Genomic DNA, 24641 nt, shown 5'->3' with positions numbered 1-24641 from the left:
CTGAGAGTCAGAACAACAGAAGGACCAAAACTGTATATTCAGTGTTCAGTGCATGTGATCTAAGCAGCAGCCTGAATTCTGTTGAGTTGGAGAAAAACCTTCATTTGAATGTGCACCAAAAGGACTCTGGAGTGTTGTCCAGTGACAATTGGAAGGCCCATTCTATTTCCCGTATGTTGTGTGAGGAAAGCGTGGTTTCATCACGTGACCAGCCCTGGATGATTGTTCTCCTTAAATCTGAAACTCAAGTACAACTGGGACTTTGGCCTCTGTATTCATTGCCTGTAGTGATTATTCATTTCTGTCAAAAACAGTCTTTTCCTGCCAAATAGTTGAAATTACAATTTTCAAGAGTCTGGCAAAAAAGCATTTTCCCATTAGAGATAGCATTTCTACTGTGATTTTTGCCCATTACATTATAAAATAATAATAATCAAAACCTTTCTTCTGGTAATAGAGTAATCTTTGAATTATCTGCTAGCACCACCACAAAGTGACTCTTCCAACTCAGTCCTCTTTTTTGGGATGTGATAACAGAGTTGAAAACTGCTGGCTAACACTTAGATTTAATATTCCAAGCTTTCTTCTGAATATAGTTTTGCCAAAATGCAGATAAGCACACATAGACAAGTACACATGTGCACACACACAGTTTTTTGGTTTTTGTTTTGTTTTACAAAACACAGAAGCACACTGTCTGACAAGGTGTGAAGTTTTGTTTTCTTCTAGTCTCTTAACAACAACCTAGTTTTTTGTTTTTTTTAATTTCTAAATTTACTGAAAAAAGAATCTAAGACATATGCTCTATAAAACTCAGTAGTCCATGTAGCTCAATTCTCTTACCAGGTGGGGCAACCTAGTTTTAAGATGTAGGACAAGACCAGGAATTCATTCAAAATGATGTCCACTTTTTTGCTGAAGTTTTGAAATATAGCAACTAGTTGGCAAATACTTAAGCTTTGGGAAAATGGCTAAACTTGCATGCTTTTGAGTCACAGGACTAATTTTTGGATGATTTTTATGATGATTTATTTCATCTCCTTGTGAGACTTCATTCAGTGCTTCCATTTGGGTATGTGTGGGGACTCCTCAGCAGCATCCAGGAAAATCTCCAGTCAAATGTCTGCTTGAGTCCTATACTAGAAGCTAGTCCCTCTATGATCATTCAGTGCCCGAGAAGAAGTCCAAGTCCTATTTGGGGTTAAATGTAAAATCCCGTCTGTTGGTACAATTCATTAAAAGGCAATTTGCCTATAATAGCTACTTAACGTGTCTGCAGTATATTTTCACCATAGACAAATCAATAAAGATGATCAATAAAAAGAATTATCACAGATTTCCTGACAACTCCATGGTGGCAGCAGCTGGGAAGCCACGGCAAAGTAAACAAGACTGCACAGGGGACTTGCCAATGGCAGGGCTGGGGGGCTGGGGCAGCCATCAGAAGACAGTCTAGACTGGGTACGTCTTAGTGACAGCCCATGGCTCTCAGCCCTTCCCAGTGTGGAGATGGGATGGAGTCATTCTTGCTCACCCCAACCAGGAAACTCTTCAGGACAAGTGTAGCCAACTGCTAATTGAAGATGAGGGAGGTTGCTAGGTGGAGTGATAGCAGAATGGACATGTACTTTCATTCCTGAGTTGTCTGTATTGTTTGTTTATTTGTGCTTACCTACTTTATCCATGCACAAAATATTTGAGCCATCTTACAGTAATGACAACACATACATTAAAACAGAAATGGAATAAGAAGTCAAGAACCAAGACATATGGGACTATTTAATGGCTTCAACCGAGTTGCAAAAAAAGACATGAAGCAAAACAAAACAAAACAAAACAAAAACACCCCAAAAGGACACAGCGCTTGTTACATGGCTCTTGATTAAGAGCAAAAAATACACCTGCTCCTCATGCCTGGCTTCTTTTACCCTGCTCACTGGGCCAGGATTAGTCAGGTAGTGAAGATGTCCAGGCCTCAGAGAAAATGACTCTGTACAAAAGCCCCATAGGAAGCTTGTTACGGACTTCAGTTTCCATTTGCTTGGGCCTCTTTGCCCCAGCAGCTTCACAGAGAGAAGTGGCCATGTGCAGACCAATGACACATAAAAAGAGGTCTCCCAAGATAATGACAGAAGCTTCTATGGGGAAAGCCTATTGTAGTCACTCTTTCCTTTCTCCTGTGACCTTAGTATGAAAGCTTAATGGCCAGTGTTTTTGCTGCCATCTGGCCACCTTGGAGGAAAGACCAACAGAAGTGCAAAACTGTAAAACCAGACCCATCTGGGACTACTCTCTGCAGACAATGGGTTATATGAGGGAATCAGATGCTTTTACTATGTAAGACACTATCGGGAATTCTGTATATTGCAGCTGACCATATCCTTCTGATACAGATGGGTGCTATTATTCTCTGTTATACAGGTGAAGACAGCTGAGGCTTCCCAGAGTGACACAGCTGGTGAGGAACAATGTCTGGGTTGGAATCTTCCTCTGTCTGACCTCAGAGCCAGACCATTTGCTCCCTCTCACAGGATTCTCTAATTTCACCTGGGGCCTTTATCAAAAATGCAGGTTCCTCTACTTCACTCCCAAAGATTCTACTCAGTAACTCTGAGGTAACCTGCCTGCTCATTTCTTTCCAAAGCCTACTCTCCCTCTCACCACTTGTGGGCTGGATCTCACTGCAGCATCCATACCACCATTCCCACCCCTCACTTCCAAGACAAGAGGAAATTCCAACATAGGTCTACCTCATCTTTGGGTCCCCATCCCAATTCCTTGGGATCTGAGGCTGCAAAGTAAGAACAATCAAGGAGTTGGGAGATAATCTCCTCCCCTCTTAAGCAGTACTTTCTCATCTGTCGAACTGCACATCCTTGGTGACCACAGATTGAAACAACCAGCTCTAATCCTTACTTATTCCACCAACCAAGCTGCTCATGACCTGGATTCCAACTCCTTGAATGATAGCGAAGTGAAATCATCATGAGTCTTTGTGTTTGGGAGCATATAGGGAAAGTAATGCACACACTCATTTTTGTTTCAAAAGAAACCCATGTGGTTCATGTTTGTTTCAAAAGAAACTCACATCATTCAGTGTAGATTGATTGGTCTCTGGCTTTGCCTGAGAGACACAGAATCCAACTTAACATGAAGCTATGAAACCAAAGTTTTGAATTTTTCTCAAGAATTTCAGTTTTAATAATAAAAAATCACCAAGTCCATGTGGCCTATAAAAATAAATGAACGTTTTCACTCTTAAACCAGATGAAAGTTGGAGGACACATATGCTGTCTGTATAGCTCATCCAGGCTGTAGAAGGACTTGGAGAATCAACCATTTTATGTTTTTCAGATGAGAGAAACTGAGGAAGTAACAGGCCCATGTCCTCAGCGTGGCTGTCAGAAAGTTGCCTGCCAGCTGCTCTTATTTGGAGGGGCAGCTTTCTTGAGGGTTGGAGGAGAGCCCAGATTCTGTAGTATGGCAAGTTCCAGCATAGTTGGTGAGTCCAACTACATTTTCAGCTGAGTTCTTCTTGCACCCAATGACCTGTGGTTCTTCAGAGGGTCACGTTGCATTGTGGCTTTGTGCATGCTGCCCCTTGCTGAAATACTCTCCAGCTCCTTTCCCACCCAGCAAACACCCCCTCATCCATGGCTCACCCATCAACAGAAGCTGTTGGTCCCCCCATGTGGCTGCTCTGGTGGGCCCTACCACAGCATGTGGAAGCCCAATGACACTTCTGTGGTCTCAGGTATCTGGCCATCCCACCTTCCACCAAAATACACATGTTGCATCTCAAAGGCTGGATCCTGTTTAATTCATATTTATGTTCCCAGAAGGGTTACATAGCCAGGCAAATAATAGATGCTCATGAAATGCTAGTTGAAGGTATAAGTTGGTGAACTGATGTAGACATGGAGTAATGTGAATAAAAGGATAACGCCCGTGGTGCTCCCTAAAAGAAAGTGTAGAAAGAAGCAGGTAGGAGGAAGCCCGTTCAACTTCCTGGCTTGCCTTTTCCCAGAGGCCAGGTCTCTTCTCTTAGTTTAAGGAATGTAAACATGCAGATTCCTTTCACTGATAAATAACTTCTCCTTCCATTAAAATAAAAATTGGGAAGGAAAACTGACAGTTACTTGAGGGAATGATTTCTGCTTGGCTGCCAGGGAAGATGTTTGTCACTGTGATAGGTATTTGGGCAAAGACACTATAGGGTGCACTGGGATCAATTAAGGCCTACCCCATTTTGGGGGAGAGTTTTTTAAGTCAGTTCTTCCCTTGGGAGAAAGTCATACCCCAGCAGCTGCTGTCATGCTGTGCTCAGTTAAGTCCTGAATGAGAAAACCCTGGGTTTTGACAATATGGCATCACTTACTTCTTCAGTGCAAAGACTGGAAATTGAGTAACAGCTATCCAGTGAGAGGGATTTTCCCTCTAGCCGCCGGTGTCAGCCTCCCCACCAGGGGGCTGGAGTCAGGCCTGGTTAATGTATTTACCCAGGCCTCCAGGCAAGGTGGCCCACTGTGCTATGGGGTTGCCCCCAGCCTAACCTGGGCTGTCCTTCTGACTTTCTTCTCATGGATCCAATAGGTCCTGCTATATCTAAGCAACCTCCCTACACAAAAGATGGAGGTATTTGAGTTTTCGTAGTGGAAGCCTGGGAAATTGGGAATGGTTATTGATGGGAGAGGCTCATGAGACAGAATTGGAAAGATCTGAATCTTTAAGTAGGGTGAACTTTGCTCCCTTCAGTGAGGCGCAGTGGTACCAAACAAGAAAAGATGGGGGTGCTGTGGGGGTTTGAATAGGACAGGGAAGGGAATTAACCTTCAAAAGTGCCTGATCTGTTAGAGCTGCTTTTTATGTATCATTTCATTTAATATAGCCAAATAGCCTGGAGGCCTGATTTACTCTTCACTGTCCGTATGCACAGTGATACCACATATATGTACAAATGACTCTATACATGTGACAAAACTAAGGTTAAGGGGGATAAAGGGACTGCCCAAGGCCACACAACTAGCAGATAATGAAGGTCACATGTGAATATGGTCTGTCTGGCTCCAGACCATGAATAAAGTATATGGAGGGGGAAAGTCATTTAAAAAAAAAGATGCGCCAAACAGTTTAAAATCAGGTCAGCTTAGATTTCTTGAGTAGCTTTTCTCTGCCAAGCATCATCCCATTTGATCCTTATAAAATGTCCATTTTGCATATGAGGAAACTGAGACTCAGAGAGGTCATGCCGCTTGTCCAATATCAGATGACTTGGCATTGTAGGAGCAGGACTCACACTCAGGTCATCTGGGATTCTAATCATTGTGCAAAGGCAGGGAGGAATACACTTCGGCAAAAAGGAGAAAGAAAATAAGAATGCATTTGTAGACCTGATGAACTATTAGGAAAATAATATCCTTCTACAGACAGCAAGTTAGGTAAGGCAAAATCCACAGGATTTCAGAGGATAAGGGAGAAAGAAGGTGAGAGAGAAAGGAGCACAGAACAGAGAAACACACTTGCTGTTGGAGATTGACACCCCGTATAGGCAGGTCCCAGCACTCTGCTGCTTTCCTCCCAGATCTTGGGATAAGTGCTGGCTCCCAAATACAAGGATATTTTAGCTCCTCTGTGGTGGTTTTACACATGAAAACAAATTCTTTGATATTCTTCCCATTGGGGCAAATTCGTTGCATTGGAGAAATGGTGTTGGGGGGGAGCATTAATGTTTCTTCTCCTTGAATCTAGGTGGGCTTGTTATTTGCTTAAAATCAATAAAATGAAGCAGTAGTGACTGCAAGATTTTCTACACTGGCTCAGAAAAGGCAACGCAGCTGCTCCCTTTTTTGTTGAGATGCTTACCTGTGGGGTTTGAGCTTCCATGTGAGAAATCTGGCCCCCATGGTGCTGCTATGCTATGAGGAAGCCCAGGTCATGAGTTCTGGCAACAGCCCCAAGTGAGCTCCCAACCAGCAGCCACCATCAACCACTAGATGTACGAGTGAAGGCTCTTCCAGATGATCCCAGTCCACAGCTTTCAAGTCACCACCCCACCCCACCTTGCCCCAACCTTTGTATCTTCCCAATCAAGGCTCCAGATGTCCTAGAGCAAAGACAAGCTATGCCTATTGGGCCCTGTCAGAATTTTCAACACAAGGAATCCAGGAGTATAACAACATTGTTGTTTCATGCCACCAAGTTGTGGAGTAACTGCTGTGTAGCAATAGTAACCGAAACATCATCTTGCTCCATTTATCTTTGGGAGCAGCCCATGTCCCCTTCTTTGTCCCTGATAACAAGCTCTTACTTTTCAGTAAACTGTGTGGTTATGCTGGTAGCCATCCTCTGAAGACTACACAGGCTGATCTCATTCTCTGATGTGTGTCCTTTAGACTGGCAGACATAAGTGAGCTACAACTGCCTCTCCTATCCAGGCTCCCGGGTCTCACTTCCAGCCCCTTTCCATCCTTCCCTTCTGGCTGACAGCATCTCACCACCTCCCCAGAGCATCCCCATTGGGATGGCAAATACCTCTCAGTCCATTTGGCCCCCAGGACGAAAGCTTCCAGTCAACTCAAGAGCCATTTATGTAATTCACACCGCCATTCACCACAACCCCAGGAGCCCTATGGGTTTTTTGTAAAAGTGGTGGGTATGGAGCCGCCTTAGCGGCTATCTGTCTGGCTCAGGTTCTATCCTACTGGCCCAATTCCATGGTTGTTAAAATTCTTCAAAGAGCTAGATGAGCTCATTTCTCTTAAATTAGAGACTGTAGGAGATCTCCCATTTCCCAGCACAAAGTTCATTATGGCACCCCAGTGCTAACTCACTGTGAGTGATCCTTTCAGCCAGTAAACAGAGAGTAAAGTTCAGGGAAAAGTCAAGTAAGACTTTTCTTGCTGTCATTTAATTATTAATTTTTTCTGAGTTGACTCTGAAATCTAGCATCCTTCCAGCATGGTGTGCTGGTAAGCTTTTGGATCTCCTCTACTTCCTAGTTAGTGCCCTTAAGCAAGTTATACAAACCCTCTGAGTCTCAGTTTTCTAATCTGCAAGATGGAGGCAAAAATTCCTACCCACAGTTATGGTGAAGTTGGACTGAGATAATGTTGGTAGCCAAGTTAGCCAGAAGTTAGGCTAGTTGAAAGGTATGGTCTAAGATGCTGTTACTATTTTTGGTGTGGTTATTGTTATTGTTCGTGGTTACCCTTCAGCAAATTGTAGCTGCTTTACCTTCCAAATAAATCCAGAATCTAGATGCTTCTTATCTCCACTGCCAGTCTGTTGGTCCAAGTTATGGTTACCTCTGTGTGCATGGCTGCAGTACCTCCTATCTGGACTCCTGATTTCATCCTGGACACCTCAGCCCCTCCACACAGCAGCCAGAACAATTCTGTTCAATCTTGCCACGTCGCACCCAGGCTCCAAACCCTTCAATTACTCCCCGCCTTACTCAGAGGAGTTTTTAGAGTGGCTTACAAGTCTATGCAAGATTGGACTCCTCTCTGTACTCGTCTTTTCCTTTCTCTTCCTTACTGCTATTCCTCAAACAGCGCACACCTGCCCTCGAGTCTTTATGCCTTCTATTTTTCAGCCAGAGTGCACAGACTGTGCCTTTATTTCCTTCAAAGTTTGACTCAAATGCCATCTTCTCATTGAGTTCTTCCCTGCTCATCCTATTTAAAACATCCCCACCACCTCTCGCTGATTTATTTTTCTATAGTTGATCACCTTCTAACATATCATTAACTTCGTATTTATTGTCTGTTTCTTCCATCTAGAATGTAAGCCCATTGAAAGCAGAAATTGTTCTCTTTTGTTTATTGCTCTCTCCAGTGCTAAAAACAATGCCTGGCACATAGCAGACCCACAAATATGGGGTTAAATTGACTATAGACCACAGAAACAACTTACTTGACTGCTTGCTAATATACTAGATGACGATGTCTGTGTGCATTTACTGCATCATCAATAACTTTGTTTAAAAACATTGTCATTGTGGTGCCCTTTCCTAGTTTGAGAATATGCTAATGATAAAAGCCTTGAGAAAAAAATTCAACTGAAGTCAAGGGATGCAAGAATAATAAGACCTAGGTCTTCCGATTGCTGATTCAGAAGGCGTCCCCCAAATCAAGTGTGGACTCTCATTGTCAGGACTGGCTGTATAATTTGCAGAGCCAAATGCAAAATGAAAATGTGAAGTGGTCCCTTGTTCTAAATTATCAAGAATTTTAAGACTTTGATAGCAGAACATTAAACCAAGAGCGGGTCTTTCTGAACACAGGGCCCTGAGTGTGACCACACAGGCTGCACAGCATAACCCTGGCCTGGCCGATTTCTACAACTGTGTATCTTTCTGCACCTAGTGAAAACAAACCTTAGAAGGATTGCTTACTTAGTGAACTTCATCCACACTAATATCTCTCGAAATTGCCATAAGGCGGGAAAAGATCGTGGTATCCATTCTGCTTGAGGTCCACTGGTATTCAGGCTTTAAAATAATCCACCTCTGTTTGGTACTCTTTTATATGACAACCACAGTTTTGGAGCAGAAAGATAAAAAGATGCCTAAATCACTGCCTTTACCCCTTGAATAAGTGACAGTCTTCCTCTGAAGGCAGTGCTAAGTGCTGCGGAGGCTGGAAATGTCCTGGGGCAAGATAAACAGGGATTGCTGCTTCTGGAAGAGATCAGGTCATTCTTGGTTCATTTTCACTCTTACCCAGGGTCTGACCTTCAGCAGCAATCTCAGGCTTAATGATTTACAAGTATGAACAGTCTTAGAGGTGGTCTGAGGAGAGAGACTGGGACTAAGATCTGGTCCAGGGTGGAGGCAGGGCCCCAGGGTTGCAAAGGCATCGGGTAATTTTAGCTAATGATGGTGATGTGTGCTAGAATTCACCAAGGCATTGCTGGCCAAATCAACTCTCTTCCTTGGGATTTATTTTCTCCATCTTTCAAAGGAAGACCATACTGTTCAGTGGTTATTTTTGAATATTAACCAGCCTTTAAATATTCTCTTACAGTTTAAGGTTTTTGGAGTCAGGCAGTATAACATGCTTGTGGTGCTGGTCCCTTTCATTCACATTGTTCTGAAAACCAGACAAGCCTTTTGCAAATATGCATTACAGTTCCATTTTGACATGTTACATTTTTTAAAGACCTGTTCTATGGCTAGGAATATGATTTAGTTGACTAGGCTGCTTCTAGACCCTCCCATGTATATATATATATATATATATATATATATTTTTTTTTTTTTTTTACAAACTATTACAAGCATCATAGTTGAGTTAAAGACAAATGTAACAGAAATGTATTATTTAAATGCTGAAGTTATTTCTGCATTTTTGGAAGCTTCCAAAGATGAGATGATTTGGCCACAAAGATTTTAAAAATATCAAGTGAGATGAGCCAAAACATTAGTTTCACATGTCAAGGACAATTTATCACTAAACAAATGGATTTGGACCTCTGGAGTTCTTTCTTACAAGACTTCAAAGTCTTTTTATAAAGATTTAAAATAAATATCATACACTATTAGGAAAGCTCTATGTACACTTACATATTAAAATGAGTTGTTTTTTGTGGGTCAGCAGTAACCCATTTGAACAGGAGGACACATGACCATCCATATTTACAAGGTAAACTTTTCTTCACTTCCATGTTCATCCTTGATAGGTGCTGTTAACATTTCAAGATGGTTTGGCCTATCATGATTCTTAAATGTGTCCATTAAACTGTGGGCATAAGTTTAATAGGAAGTGAAATGACACAGGGTACCACACTCTCGTGTAGACAGAAGAACTCAGTCAAACACATTTGAAATCATCACTTTCTGGGAATTTAACTATCTGGTTCTACACCAAGTGCTCACATAAGTAGGACAAACTTTCATTTTGACAATTCTGATTCAGATATTGTTTAGGGAAGAAGACAGCTTGCTCCAGAAATAAAGACTGGGGCATGAATGGCCTTGTTCCTGGCCAACCCTAACAAAACTGCTGCATCGTTAGGGATGACTAGCAGAGGAAAAGGAATTCCTTCCCTTGCAGAAAAATCCATCAGCAAAGCTGCATTGCCAGGAAGCTAAGATAGGTTATCTTAAGGGCAGCTAACCTGGTTCTCCGTCTCCACCAACCAAGATACCCCTGCAAACCACTGAACCCGGACCAGGCAGGTGCCCGTATTTCTGGCTCCTGCTGAGATTCTGCTCTTCTAAGCCCCTTCCTCCCCTTCTGATCTTCACATTCTTTCCTTAGATATGTTAATGTCCTTTCCCAGGCGCTACCTGGGGCAGCCTCTCAGTCTCCTTGAGAGGATTTTATATCTCCCCTTAGATAATTGTGGCTCCAGTGGAGTTGAAGGCCCAGCAAGAAGCCTGGTGTCTCTGTTTCTAAGTTTAGGTGAGGTTTGCAGGCAGATGGTACCACTTCTGTGCCCCAGATATGTCTGACGGGCGTGGCTTTAAAGTATTCACACTTAGATTGTACTAAATCCGGTCCAAGACCTCTAAATATTTATTGTTTCTAATAGGTAAAAATCAATAAAAATAATTGGTAGTAAAATTGGTAAAATGATTGATAATTGATAAAAATTATTAGGGTGAGCCATATGAAATTGCCCATATGAAGCAATTTTTACTAACAAATGGTAATTTTCTGTGGTTCTATTAATACTGCAAAATGCTTTCAGACATCAGTGAAGGGATCCTGAAAGGTTCTTGTTTGTTCTTTCACTGTTTCCCGGCTCCTAACTTCTTTTCCTGTATCCCACATACTTATACTAAAACCTCACACACACACACACAAACACTGACTTAATCTTTCTCTTCTGGGACCTTAGGGAGTTAACAAAACCAGATGACAAAGACAAAACACATTTACTTGAATACAAGGCTTGAACAGCTTACTCACCATACTCTCGTCCTTTGTTGGGATATCTGCTCCTCCTCACACCCCGCCCCATACCCATTTTTGCCTGCAATCATTTTATTACTTTGAAAGCAATGAGGACAACTTCATGAAACAGGGTTGTGGAGCTAGCTGCATGTGCACAGAACAAGCCCCAGCTCTGAGCCACAAAAATCTGAATTCTGCATTTGGTTTGATTATTTCTTGGTGTGTGAGCATACTAAGCATGCCATGTCTTGGGCAAGTTACTTAACCACAGTGTTTTTCAGTTTTCTCATCTCTAAGATGGGGATAATAATATCTACTTTATAGAGTTGAAGGGGGCTGAATAAGATAATGTGTGTAAACTACCTAAAACTGTGGTGAGAAGTAGTAAGTGCCGCAAACTCATGTAAAACCAACATCCAATTTCCTATCTGCTGGAGCTTCCAGCCTCCATGCCTACCCACCTACCATTTCTGGCTCAGGAACTAAAGAGCCACTTTTCTTTAAGTGACATGTGGCCTGGGACATTGGGTGTCTCAGTGGTAAATGGTCAACTGGGTGAGTCATGGCTAGTGGGATCTCTGCTGCTCTGGGAAAGATAACTTGCAGCTGGGGAGGCACAGAAGTGGCTTTGTGGCATCAGTGACATTTGGGCTGGTCCCTAAGGATGGTCAGGATTTAGACATCCCTGTAGGCCTGTGTGGTCTCATTAAACTTTCTGCAGTGATGAAGTGCTCTATAATCTGCACAGTCAAAAATGTGTGGCTACTGAATGCTTCAAATGTGGCTAGTGCGACTGAGGAAAGAATTTTAAATTTAATTGAACAGCCACATGTGGCTAGTGGCTATGGTATTGGACAGCACAGAATTAAGCAGAGGAAACAGGAGAGGTGAAGTAATAGAAGAAGAAAATCTCAGGGGCAGGGGTGGGGTGCAGCGCGGGTTTCAGCTCAGCTGTAGCCCAGGCTGTGTGAAGGACACCAGCAGTACGGACATCTGAAGAGCGGCATGTGGCAAACTCTGGTAGTCAGCATAGAGTTTAAATGTTCTTTCCTAAGCCATGGGAGCCAGGGAAGGCCTGGGAACAGAGGGAGGACAGCGTGTTGCTCCACGTCAGAGCGGTTCATCCAGCAGGAAGTGGGGGAGTAGAGTCTCTCTGACTGGGTCACATAGAAGCTGGAAATGGGAGCACCTGGGAGTGTGAGGCAGAAACCCAGGTGACGCCGCCCCTGAGTGCGGGGGCTGTGCAAACAGCTCTGCCGGGAGTACTTTTGTCACTCCAAGGCAGGTACTACTAAGACATCCACTTTACAGACAAGATGCAGATTACCATTGCTAAATTACACATTCTCAAGTTCAGAAATAAAAATTAGAACCCAGGTCCATTGGATTCTAAAGACCATAAAAGAAAGTACTCAACTCCACTCTACCTGTTTTAGGTTTCCCTGGGGAAAGTAAGATAATCTGGTCTCCCCAATGAGATTGATGACACCAAACCAAACCTACAGGACAGGATTTGATATTCATTGGAATGGATGTGGTTTTTCCCCATGAGCTGAGGAAAGGAAACTCTTCTTTCTCTTCTATGTGCATTTCTGAACCCGACTCCCTGTTTCGCTGCCAGACCCAACCTCTCATCTTCCTACTTGCCTCTGTGAAAGCCCAAATTAGGCCTTTATCAAGCCCATTAGCTTGTCTCTCTTGGGTCAGAAGAGTTATTATCTGCATTTGGGGAACTTTCCAGAAGAGTAGAGACTTATTTCCTCCCTGAGATCTCCTCAATTTGCAGGCAATTAACTGATGGCTTTAAACATTTCTTTTACAATCTTCCCTTAAGAGGCAGCTCAGTGTGGTGGTAAAAATACCAATTTCCAGCACTAGGCTGTCTGGCTTTGAGCCCTGGTTTGCAGTCTGACTTTGAGCAGGTTACTGACAATACTATCTATATCTCATGGCCTAGTTTTAAGGACTTAATGAATAAAGGTACTTAGAGTTATGCAAAGCATTTACTAGATGTGGTTTACAAGGATTATTATTTGCCAAAAACTGGGGGTGAGGGCAGGAGTGCCCCAGTGTGGCCAGAAGGAAGAAGCAACTCTCAAAAGATCAATCTAAAATATTTGGGTGTCAATCAAAAGGAATTGGCCAGAGAGATAATGGAAGGCCAGTTTTCTGAGTTAAGTTCAGACTCACCCTAATAGAGAAGCCCATACAAGTGTAAACATATGTACAGAAGTTAGGCTGGGAGAGAAGGTGTGGATAAAGGATTCTCACCTGGCCTGATTGGCTCACTCACTACACACACGTGGACAATACATTGTTATTGATTCTATATAAAGAGCTCCACCCAGGGCTCTGGAAGCATGGTGGCATGGCTTCTGCAGGGCTGCAGGAGAGCAGAGGCTGGAGTAGTGGCAGTGCTAAGGACAGAGACTGAGATGGCTGCAGGGGTAGAGAGGCCCAGAGGTAGAAGACTGGAGTGCTGCATGCAGATTCACTGTGAATGGACACGATTCTAGTGATTGACCTGCCATCGTGGGAATAAAGTTGGGTATAAACCCTTTCACCCCAAGAGCATTCCATTGTCATTTCTTTAGTCTCATTAAATCCATCGTGAACTTGTCCGTGGCTGAAATCATTGGCAATACAATTGGCGACAGTTGGCAGGATTCATTGTTGACCAAGGAAAAGAATGGTCTGCCCTCATGGGAGGAGTGTTTCAGAGGGGTGAGCTTATGGATGGGGAGACCTTCGAGTGTCCCCCAGTGGATATGTGGACCCATGTGGCTTGCCTCCTAGAGGACTGGGCCCCACCCCAAGACTGGGAAGGGGTGGATACAAGACCTGAGGCAGTAAAGTTGGCCGTCAGCAAAATGGTGAATTCTTTAGAGAAACTGCCCATGAGGCTGTGGGAAGGGTGAGAAGTTTTTGCCTCACAATATTGGGAAAAGCTGTAAGGGAGAAAGATGCCCTTCTGCAGGAAGCACAAGAAGAGGCAGCACAAGAATGTGAGCTGCGAGGTGCCGTTGAGGAAGTAAAAAATTTGTTGGTGACTGAAATGGCGTCACTACGAGGTGCTGTGGAAATGGTAAAGAACGTCATGGTAGCCCGAGAGGAAGCAGCATGAGAAGGAGCAGCGGCCCGAGAAGCAGCCTGAGAGCGCAGACTGCCAGGTGCCATGGGGCAGGTGAAGGATGTAGTGGCGCCGTCAGCCCCAGAAATGGAGGAGCGAGGTTTGACAGGTTGTGGGTGGAGGTCCTGCTGGTGCAGTGGCATCAGCCCCTCCTCAGTTGAAACTCCACGGAGTTGAAAGCTGGTGGAAAGCCTGAAGGAAAATAAAAGACTCTGCAACCACAGGTTTTTCCAGGAGAAGTGCAGTCCCCTCCCCAGGTCGTAGAGTGCTTCATGATCTGCTTGTATCCTCAGGTTCAAGCAATGAAAGCACAAAAGGAAATACGGTCTGCTTCTCCAAGGAAGAATTTAAAGGGCCCGGTGAAGGTTTCAAGGACCCAGATGTGGGTTGATTTGATAAAGGGAGGAGCAGACAGAAAGAAATTGGATGGAAAGTCAAATAGAATCTCACTGGAGCTGTGGCCACAACTGAGACTGGAGCAGCGGTTCCGGCTGCTAAGGACAAAGCAGAAGCCAGAGACAAAGCAAGATCGGCCTGTGTGTCTTCAAGACTTTCTGCTGGAGAGGCTGGAGAAGGTGGGTAGTGTAAGGCCAGCCCACCCATGGTCCTTTATGTGAGTTTATGTTAACTCATGTGAGTAGAACTGGTTTGAATACAGCCAGGATGACCACTTGGTGGCAATGGATCTCCTCAGGCTTGATGGTTATTATAATTTGTCATAATTTATTGTATTATGTTATTATGGAATTTGGTTGCAATGTTCCATCTTCCTCGCACAGGGACCCTTGCAGAAGATTGAGGGCACATAGATTGAGAGGCAGGAATCTTGGAGGGGTGGAGTATGGATAACATGAAGGTTCCTATGGCCAGGATTCCCACCTGGCCTGGTCAGCTAGCTCAGTCACATGTGTGGGCAATACATTCCTATTGACTGTATATAAAGAGCTCCGCCCAGTGCTCTGGGCGACACGGAGGCACGGCCACTGCTCAGCTGCAAGGCTGGAGTGGTGGCAGCGCTGAGGACGGAGACTTGAGACAGCTGCAAGGGTAGAGAGGCCCAGAGGCAGAGACCGGCGTGCTGCATGCAGACTCGCTCTGAGCGGACAGGATTCTAGTGACTGAGCTGCCACCGTGGGAATAAAGTTGGGTATAAACCCTTTCATCCCAAGAGTATTCCATTCTCATTTCTTTGGTTTCATAGAATCCATGATGAACTTGTCCGGGGCTGAAACCCCTTGGCAAGACAGAAGGGAAAAGGAAATCTTGGCAGATCCTGGGTATAATAGTTTCTACATGCGTGGGAGCAAAGTCTTTGTATGTTTGGGCAGATGGCACCGGCTTAACCACAGTCCCGGTCGCGGCGGGCGCTTCTTAAATTGCGGGGCTCAGTGCTGCCACCTACAGGGCCCACGAGGCAGAGCGTGCAGCCCTAGTCAGCTGGGCGGCTGGGCGTTGGGTAGGCGCAGGAGCTAATGCGTCTTCACCAGCCATCATTAGCTCTCTCACTTAAGGACGTTTTAAATGTTTCTGCTCCCTAAACACAACAATTCTGAAACGCATTTCTACACATTGTTTCTAAAGGGGCGTGGGGGCGGGCAGTGAAAAATAAAATCAGACAAAGATTAACGAACAAGTGTAGAAATATCACGTTGACCCAGCACAACGTGCCACTGAGTTAGTGGTTTGAGGCATGTTATTACATTTAATTCACATAAAAGATAACCATATTATGATTCCTATTTCCAAGTAGGTTAAGGATATCAATACACAACTGTGTCTCTCACATTTCAAAGTCCAGGTAAGTCACAACACACTACCTAAATGTTTTTCCATCTTTGCCAAGTATAAAAACCACAACGGAGTTGACCAATGGCATCAGCAGTCGCAAAGGGCTTCTGTTTGCACACGGTGGATGCTGCTTACCTTGAGCTGTAGCTTTTAAAATCTGAACTCCTCAAATGAAGACACTATAGCAGAAATGTTCACATGTATAAGTGAGTCAGGTCTTTATTAGTAGGTTCTAAATCTTTGTTGATTTTGAATTAAGCTATTTGTATTCATTCAAGCCGGCTTGAATGAATGAGTATTGTGGACTAAATTACAAAACCAAGTGTTCTGTCTTGTTTTTACCAACTCAAACTCTTTATTGGACATTTGGGCACACTTGTGCTGGATTTATACTACAAAGTCATGTTTAAACGGACCATGCCATGGTACCACCAGTGCTTCTCAAACTTCATGTACCACTCACCTGGGGACCTTACTGAATTGCAGATTCTGATTCAGTGGATCTGGGATGGAGTTTGAGATTCTGGCTGCATCTAGTCCAGCAACTGCACTTTGAGTTTCAAAGACTTTGAAGATCTTAAAGTTCCTTTGAATCATCAAAGTACAATTTTAATTGCTTACATATTAACTATTTTAATATTTTCTAACGCTTTTGGAATCAGTAAACTATATAGTCCATCTAAAACATTTTATCAATGAGAACACTGAATTTATCAGAAAATTTTATTCCTTCATCCAGCCTGGATCACAAAATATTTATCCTCAAAAACTTTGTGACCAAAAGGAAGATGGAAGGCTTTTTGCCTTCAATCAAAGAGTAATTTAGGCAGCATGAGCATTATTTTAAAAACTCAAAGGGAGAGTAATGATGATGCTAACTGAAGAAACTTGGCAAAGATAAGCTTTCCACTTTTTCAGGTGTTCCAGGCTGATTCTTGCTGTCTGAGGAATTGACTGCATCTAAGAGAGCAGCAGTCTCAGTGATCCACTTTAAAACCAAAAAGCACCTTTTCATATCACTCAGATCTTGGGGTTCATTTATGCTTGCACTTATCAGAGTCTCCAGATGTTGAAGGGCAAAAAGTAACACATACACATGTGATACAGAGCAAATGCCTTTTATGATGCCCAAAGGACAAGCTATTTATAGCAGTAAAGAATAAAGTGACCCATAAATAGACTGCCATTTACTTGTTTGTTCTGTCTCGGGTCCATTTAATGGCATCTGTTAGTACTACAATAGCTAATGCCCAGCAATTATTTCCATCATAAACCTCAATGGGGATGAGAAATGCAGTGGAATTAGATTCTCTGTTTGGAATTGATTTTTTTCCCCCAACATCATTAAAAAAATTTAGTAAAGGTGTTGAGTTCTCTCCCACTTCTTCCTATTTACACAAATAAGACATGCACATTTGGATAAATGTCAGTGGTTGCCTTATATGTCTTAGAGAATATAATGTGTCAAATTAGACTAATGGCTATTATGTCAACTTTAATGAGAAGAAAATGAAAGAAGGTATGGTAATTTCACTGGGAACAAAGTACCTGCTGTGCACATAGTAGTTTTCAATAAATGTGGATTTGCTGCCTTGAATGGCCTTAAGATTGGTTGCTAGGTTTGCATAGCAAAGACTGACATGGTCTGTGAAGACAAGGGTAAGCTCCGTTATGGGGTAACAGGCTCCTGATACCTATGTCCCCTGATCTGAGGAGTCCAGCAAGGCCAGTCTCTCTTTCCTTCTTTGTGGTTCCAACTCTAATGCCTGAAGTTTTCTACCTTTAGCTTTAGTGCTTTAGATTGAAGTACTGCCTGTAAGGTGTTGTAATACCTAGATGTTGGTATGTTAACGTAGTATATTATTATTGTCAGTATGTCTATGTTGGCCAACATTTATTCAAAGCCAGCCATGTAGCAGATTCAAGCAGAAAGTACAAGGTACTTCCCCCTCATCTTAAGTTGGAAAAATCCAGAGGAGCTGGGGTCCTGATTGCAATGCTGGATCAATGAATGTGGTCAGAGGGATGTGAGATAACAATTGGCCTGGCTCTGTCCCACATGATCTCCCTGTTTGCTAGAAGTGTGTGTGTGAGGGGGAAGGGGCATAATGATTCACAGACCTTAGTAAAACCACATATTTTGAGGAATATTTCCCAAATAAAGTGTGTGCTCTTGTAAAAAAATTTATGTCCACCCACAGCTTTGGGCAAGTTAATTTATTTGAACCTCAGTTGAAGAATTTGCATAATCAAATAGAATTGGATGCTTTCTGAGGGCCCTTTTATCTAAAATTTCCAGTTTTCATTTAACTTTTTTTTAATGCAGTGTTTTCTAAAATGATTTCACATCCAACCCTGATAGGCAGAGGGGATGCTATTTCATCTTCTTATTAGATGGGGAAACTGAGTCTCACAAAGTCAGCTAATTTGCCTCATATCATTAGAATGGCAAATGGCAGGACTAGGACTAGATATGAAGTCATTGAATTAGTTTCAAAGAATTACCTTTGAATGCTTCACTCATTACTGAAATTAGTTTTGTTCATTCTGTAATGACCACTAATCTCATTGGTAGCAAGCTACTATAAATTAAGGTAGAGATGATGGGATAGTTTCAATGAATTAAGTATTGAGCGCTTGAATTTTTTACTTTTCTGTCTTCTGAGAGAGACAGACTGAGATTGTTCATTAAGATGATTACTGTCTTTCTGATGGAAGGTACTGGAAAGTATGGCTTGGGAAGGAAAAGTTACTTAGGATTCAAATTAAAAAAGACTGCTTTTAGGAAGTGATTGAGGGAAAAACTGGGAGGAGCTGATTATCATCTTCCAGCTCATGGACACTTGACTCTGTAACACAAAGCTGACAGTGGTCAAATAAGTCACTAGTGTTTGTTTTTAGACTTCCCTAAGTAAATATTTATACCACCCAATCAATGCAATCTAGAAAGTCAATGAGATGTGTTTTATTTTCAACAAGTCTTAAATTAATTGTATATCCTTTGCATTTACAAACATCTATTAAGATAACTGAAAATTAGCTTAGAACTCCTAATGACTTGCTCTCTTTTGGAACAAGTACATTAGTCAAGCATATAAAAACATGAAGACCAAAGGGAAAAATAACCTTTAATTAAGAACATAAAAATATGACTCAAAAGTCTTAATGCATATACCTTTGGTCTGTCAATCAGTGAATCTATCCTTAAGGAAATGAGTACAAATAGTGAAAGGATGTTCACTAAAGTAGCTCTTACAGTAAAGAACTGGAAACACCCTAGATGGAAGGTTATTTAAAAGGATTTTGGTACCTTCATGAAATGGAATAGTATACAATTATTAAAAGTGATGCTGCCAAAGAATAATTAGTGACAAAAACATTCACAATAGCTTAATCAATAAGAGCACAGGCTCCAGCATCAGCCTACCTGGACTCTGATTTTAATTCAACTATCTGCCTGTTGTATGACCTTGAATAATTTACTTAATCTTTTGTGTTTAATTTCATTAAAATGTAAAATTGGGCTAATGATGGTATCTGCTTCAGCTTGTTGGGTGAATAGGATGAGGTGATTTATAAAAACTGCTTAGCACAAAGCCAGTCACTATTAAAAGGTTATAAAACAGTATAACATTTTCTTTCCTTGTTAATCTGTGTTTTGTTATTTTTAGAGCCAACAATTATGTTAATTTGGTAATGAAAAAATTATAAAAGTTGCTTTAAAAAAATTTTAAACTCCATGGTAAAACACATATAACATAAAATTTACTATTGCAACTATTTTTAAGTGCACAGGTCAGTGGTGTTAAGTACATCTACATTGTTGTGTAACCAATCTCCAGAACTCTTCATCTTGAGAAACTACAACTTTATACTCTAAACTCTCATTTCCTTCTACCTCCAGCCTCTGGCAACCACAACTCTACTTTGTCTCTATAAATATGACTATTTTAGTGCCTCATCTAAGTGGAACTGTGCAGTAGTTGTCCTTTTGTGACTGACTTACTTCAGTTAGCATAACAAGGTTCAGAATCTGTGTTGCATCATGTGTCAGAATTTCCTTCCTTTTTAAGGCTGAATAATATTCCATTATATGGATATACTAAATTTTGTTTATCCATTCATCATTTGAACACTTGGGCTGTTTCCACATTTTGGCTATTGTGAATAATGTTGCTACGAACATGTTGGTACAAATATTTAAAAGTTGTTTTTTCAAAGAAAGAATATTGTTAAGTTCCCCTAAATTTCCTAAAACTCATTAAACACACATAAACAGGAACTGTAGGTGGTTGAAATCCTAGATCTGTTTTCTGGCTCTGAAGGCACTTCATTCTTTAATTGACAGATTCATTCTTTAATTAACACGTTTAGCTTTTTATTGGGTGTTTATTCTTTGTCTTTGGTGCTAAATGTTTCAGAAGATTTTATGTTTGAAAGTAACAGGCTAATAAAAAAAAAACTATTAACAAGGGCTGAAACAAGGTAGGTGTTGCTTTTGGTCTCATATTTGAGAACATCAGAGGTAGTCAATCCAGGTTTCATTATTGCCCTTTGTGGTATCAATCTAATCTTTTCTCTTTTTGCTTAGCAATGTCCCTAAATCTTTCTTCCCAAGTTCTTCTTCATGGGATAAGGTAGTTAGTTGCTGGAGCTCTAGCAGCACTATTTATATGGGTCTTCTGGACAATCAGAAAGGAGAAAAGGTGGGAGGAAGTGTATTTGTATCCCACTGGCCATAAATTTGTATGGGATCACTCCTATATGTGAGAGCAGCTGAGAGAAGAGTGGCTACTGCTGAGCAGCATAGGGGTTTATACTGAGGAAGAGTGGATATTGGGGTGGACAGCCAGGAGTCTGTGCCAGAGTCTGCATACATGTTAACTAGCACCCTTGTATTGGTAACGTTGCAGTGTTTTCCTCTGCCTCTGTAGATGAGGCATGAGTAATCGTTCTGAGGCCTGGTGATTTTCTCAGCTCTGTTGATCCTTAATCCAAATGAATCTGATTTAACGTCTTGGAGGAAAGCTGGTAAAACCTAGAACAATAGGAACAAGGTATTAGCTCAATATTCTGGTACACTGGGTTTGTGTTGATATTCTCTCAAGTATCCCCCATTTCAGGTAGACAGATAGGGCTGCAGCATTGGTGCCAATAAAGCTGGTGATTAGGCAAATTTGGTTTGGGGAGTGACTTCCCAGATGGAGTGTGAAGAGGACTCTTTCTCCAGGTCATTCTCTATAAATGAGTGACACTGGTGCCTGCCTACTGACGGGATCAACCTTATATTTGGTTTTTGTAACTTCTAATAATATGATTTGTTGAATATTTTAGATGTTGATGGAAACATTTTAAAAATCTTTGAAAAATCACTGCTTTTGTTTTAACTGTAGAACCGGAGAATCTAGGACATTCTCATCTGGTTGTTTTGGCTTAGGGACACTTAAATGAACAAGTATTATGTGAAGGAGACAACCTCACCCATCATTGCTGCTGTACCATCGTCCTGGAGGTAGGGACCGAGAGGAGCCAGAGGTAGGTGGGGGCCAGGGAAGGAGTGAAGGGGAGTTTACTTATTAGAGTATTAATTCACTGTTTGAAAAGAAAGCCCAGTGCTTTTGTTATTTCAATGCAACTATGTCTAAAAATGTGTTGTTCTATCATCTTTTTCAAAATACCCTGCTTCAGAAATGGATAAATTCTGTGGTGAGTATGGTCATATGAAAAGAATCTTAAGGGCACAAACCATGGAGAAAATGACTAAGTGAGAAAAGATAAGGTTGATGATTTAATAATTTAATTCTAAAAATGATCAGTTAAATAAAATAGACCAATATCACTGAAATGATGCTTTTGTCATTGTCCCTACTGTCCGCACTCCCACAAAAAAAGTAATGGCAGAGCCTCTGATGTTTTGAATTGACATTAGAGCTCTCTGGCAGAATCTAGAGGACTTCTCATCATCCACAATGGTACCCAGCCCTCCGGGAAGGACCAGAAACTAGGCAGACCAGTAGCAAAGCCCAGAAAAGAATGCAGCTCTTTAACATTTTGGCTTAGAGTTATTTCTCTAAGCTAAGAGTAAATTCACTGTTCAACTGGTGAGCAAAGTTGTGGTCTGCTTTTTATGGTCTTAAAACTTATCATTGGTGCCAGCTTGGTTCAATAGATATTTGAGTACCTATTGTGTCAATTCCATATCTTTAATGTGTATCATATCTAACACATCTTATGACTCAAGGGGGTGGAATTTTTGCAATAGAAAGTGCTGTGATGAGAGAGCCAGAGGAGCTCTGCTTAAATGGGCTATACTGTTAATCAACTGAGTGACCCTGGTCAAGTCATTTACCTCTCTGCTCTCAGAAATCTCCTTTTTTAAGTGAAAGGGCAAGGGGTTGGTTTATTTGATCTCTAAGATCTCCACTACCTTAAAAATAGTTGAAAATAGCATTTCTACTTTTATCCCAGGGAGAATCTTATAGCCATTGCTATATAAAGAGGTTGGGAAACTGTCTCATGTGTATTGTGCCCACCATCACCCAAGCTCTTGCAAACAGATGTAGGTGGAAATGGTACTGTCCAGCATCATGATTAATCATGACTAAACATGCAGAAGTGCTGCATACACCTGCAGAGATAATCTCCATTTAAAGAAATGTAGTCTGGTTGTTTCAAAGAAGAATCAGGCACTAACTCCTTAGTAAACTTCCTCTTGCTTATCTGGGAAGGATCTTTCAAGTGCTGCCTATAGATTCCTTATTATTTCCAAGTATTCCTGTAGCGCCTGCTCAGCCAACTGATAGAGTCAACTGAATGACTGTTCCCCATTCTCTTTATAAACTGTGTGCCTCCCTCCTGTTACCCTGCTATTTCCACATTGCTCAGGCCCCAGGAAAACCTCCCCCTGTTTTCAAGGCTCAGCTTTGGTACCACCTCCTACGTGAAGCTTTATCTCTTCTTTCTTTAAACATCCATGGCAGGGCATGTTATCTCCTCCTTTTACACAGCATTTTTCCCTTATCTACAGTTTCACTTCCTGCTGTTACAGTTATCGGAGGTTAACGGTGATCCGGATGCAGAGGATGCCCTGACGAATCTTCAGAAGGTCAATAGCAGCCTAATGTTACGTCATCCTGCCCAGGTCATTCACCCCACTTCATCTCATCCTGTAAACATTTTATCATCTCACATCAGGACAAGAAGGGTGAGTATAGTACAATAAGGTATTTTGAGAAAGAGACCCTATCCACATAAATTTTATTACAGTATATTATTATAATTGCTCTATTTTATTATTAGTTATTGTTGTTAATCACCTACTGTGTCTAATTTATAAATTAAGCTTTGTCACAGGTATGTATGCATAGGAAAAACAGTATATATAAGGTCCGGTACTATGCATGGTTTTAGGCATTCACTGGGGATCCCAGAACCCATTCCCTGTGGATAAGGAGGGACCACTTCATTTACCTCCTGCCTTGTACTGCAGTCACTTACAAACGTGCTTTATCTTCCTTCCTAGACTGTAGGTGCTATTGTCCGTAGCACCATCTCTTACCTTATCAAGTCTAAAATGCTAAGCCTGGTGTCTTCTATAAAGCAAAGCCTTCACACATTTATGGAATACTTTCAGCCCTCCCTAGTGGTTGGTATCACAATTCCTTTACCCTGCTGCCTTTTTGATGGGTCTGTTTATTTTTATTTTTAGGAAACTGTGGTGATGTAATTTCTCTTGAAGTAACTTTGAATCCATGTTAATAAATTGTATATTTAGTTGGATTTTTTGGTACAAATTCAGCATCATAGTTTTGCAAGGAGATGAAGAGAATTGCTTCTACCACAGGCCTGGTTCCCGTTTAGTCTGAGTAGGTTATATATTTTATTTTAAAGAGGATGAGACTGTGCTTTGTCTGAGACTGGGACAGGCCCTGAGTTAAATAATGGTCTTTGGGTCCCATTGAAAATATGTCATCAACAGAGCCAAACATACATTTTGTTCTCCTTTTGACTTTAGTCAAGAGCATTTTGGGATTTGCATGGTACCACCATTTATTTTAAATGTGAAAGCAGTTCTGATCTGTGTGTCTTTCGGGGCAGGCCTGCTTCTTTTACTTTTTCTTTCTGTTTTGACCCCAGAATATCTCAGCTTAGTATTGGGGTGGTGGAGGCAGCAGCAGGTGGTCGCAGAAACATTCTGATAAGCCCTTTGGGGAGAAGGATGCCCTTCCAGAAGGAGGGCCCATTTGCCTGGAAGGCAGCAAGGGAAATCACTGGTGACAGCTGATTAGAACAAACAGGAAGAAGAGACAGGTTTGCCAAAGGCTTCTGTACACCTTCCCCGTTTGCAAACTTCCAGGCAGATGAAAATGTTTTCCAGGTGGGTTTTGGATTTGTACCTATAGGGAGAGTTCCCACACATCCCAAAGTACCATACCCTTGGCTAGAGAAATGCCACACACACCTAGATGCCATCATAAAGAATCTGTCATGCAAACACTGGAGGATGCATGATGGGTGCCAGGAAAGGCACATCAAAGTAACCGAACTCTTACAGTGTCCTGTATTTCCATAAAGTGTATTTATGCAAATCTATTGCTGACGTCTAAGACAATAAAACGTCTCTCAGCCTCCCCATCATTCCCTTTTCTTCAATTAAGTCACTGTTAACATCGTCATCTAAAAACCCCATGCAGAAAGAATCTTTTTTAAATAGAGATGATAGTGGTTTTGACTGCTTGTACTTATTCGTTGATAAACGTTTTTATTTTGTTTTTTAATCAGTCACTATGGGTTGGGTGTAAGGCTGGGTTTAGAGGTTTTTT

This window comes from Manis javanica, chromosome 6 (assembly GCF_040802235.1).
Source record: "Manis javanica isolate MJ-LG chromosome 6, MJ_LKY, whole genome shotgun sequence".
Lineage (NCBI taxonomy): Eukaryota > Metazoa > Chordata > Mammalia > Pholidota > Manidae > Manis > Manis javanica.
This window is presented reverse-complemented; position numbering follows the sequence as displayed.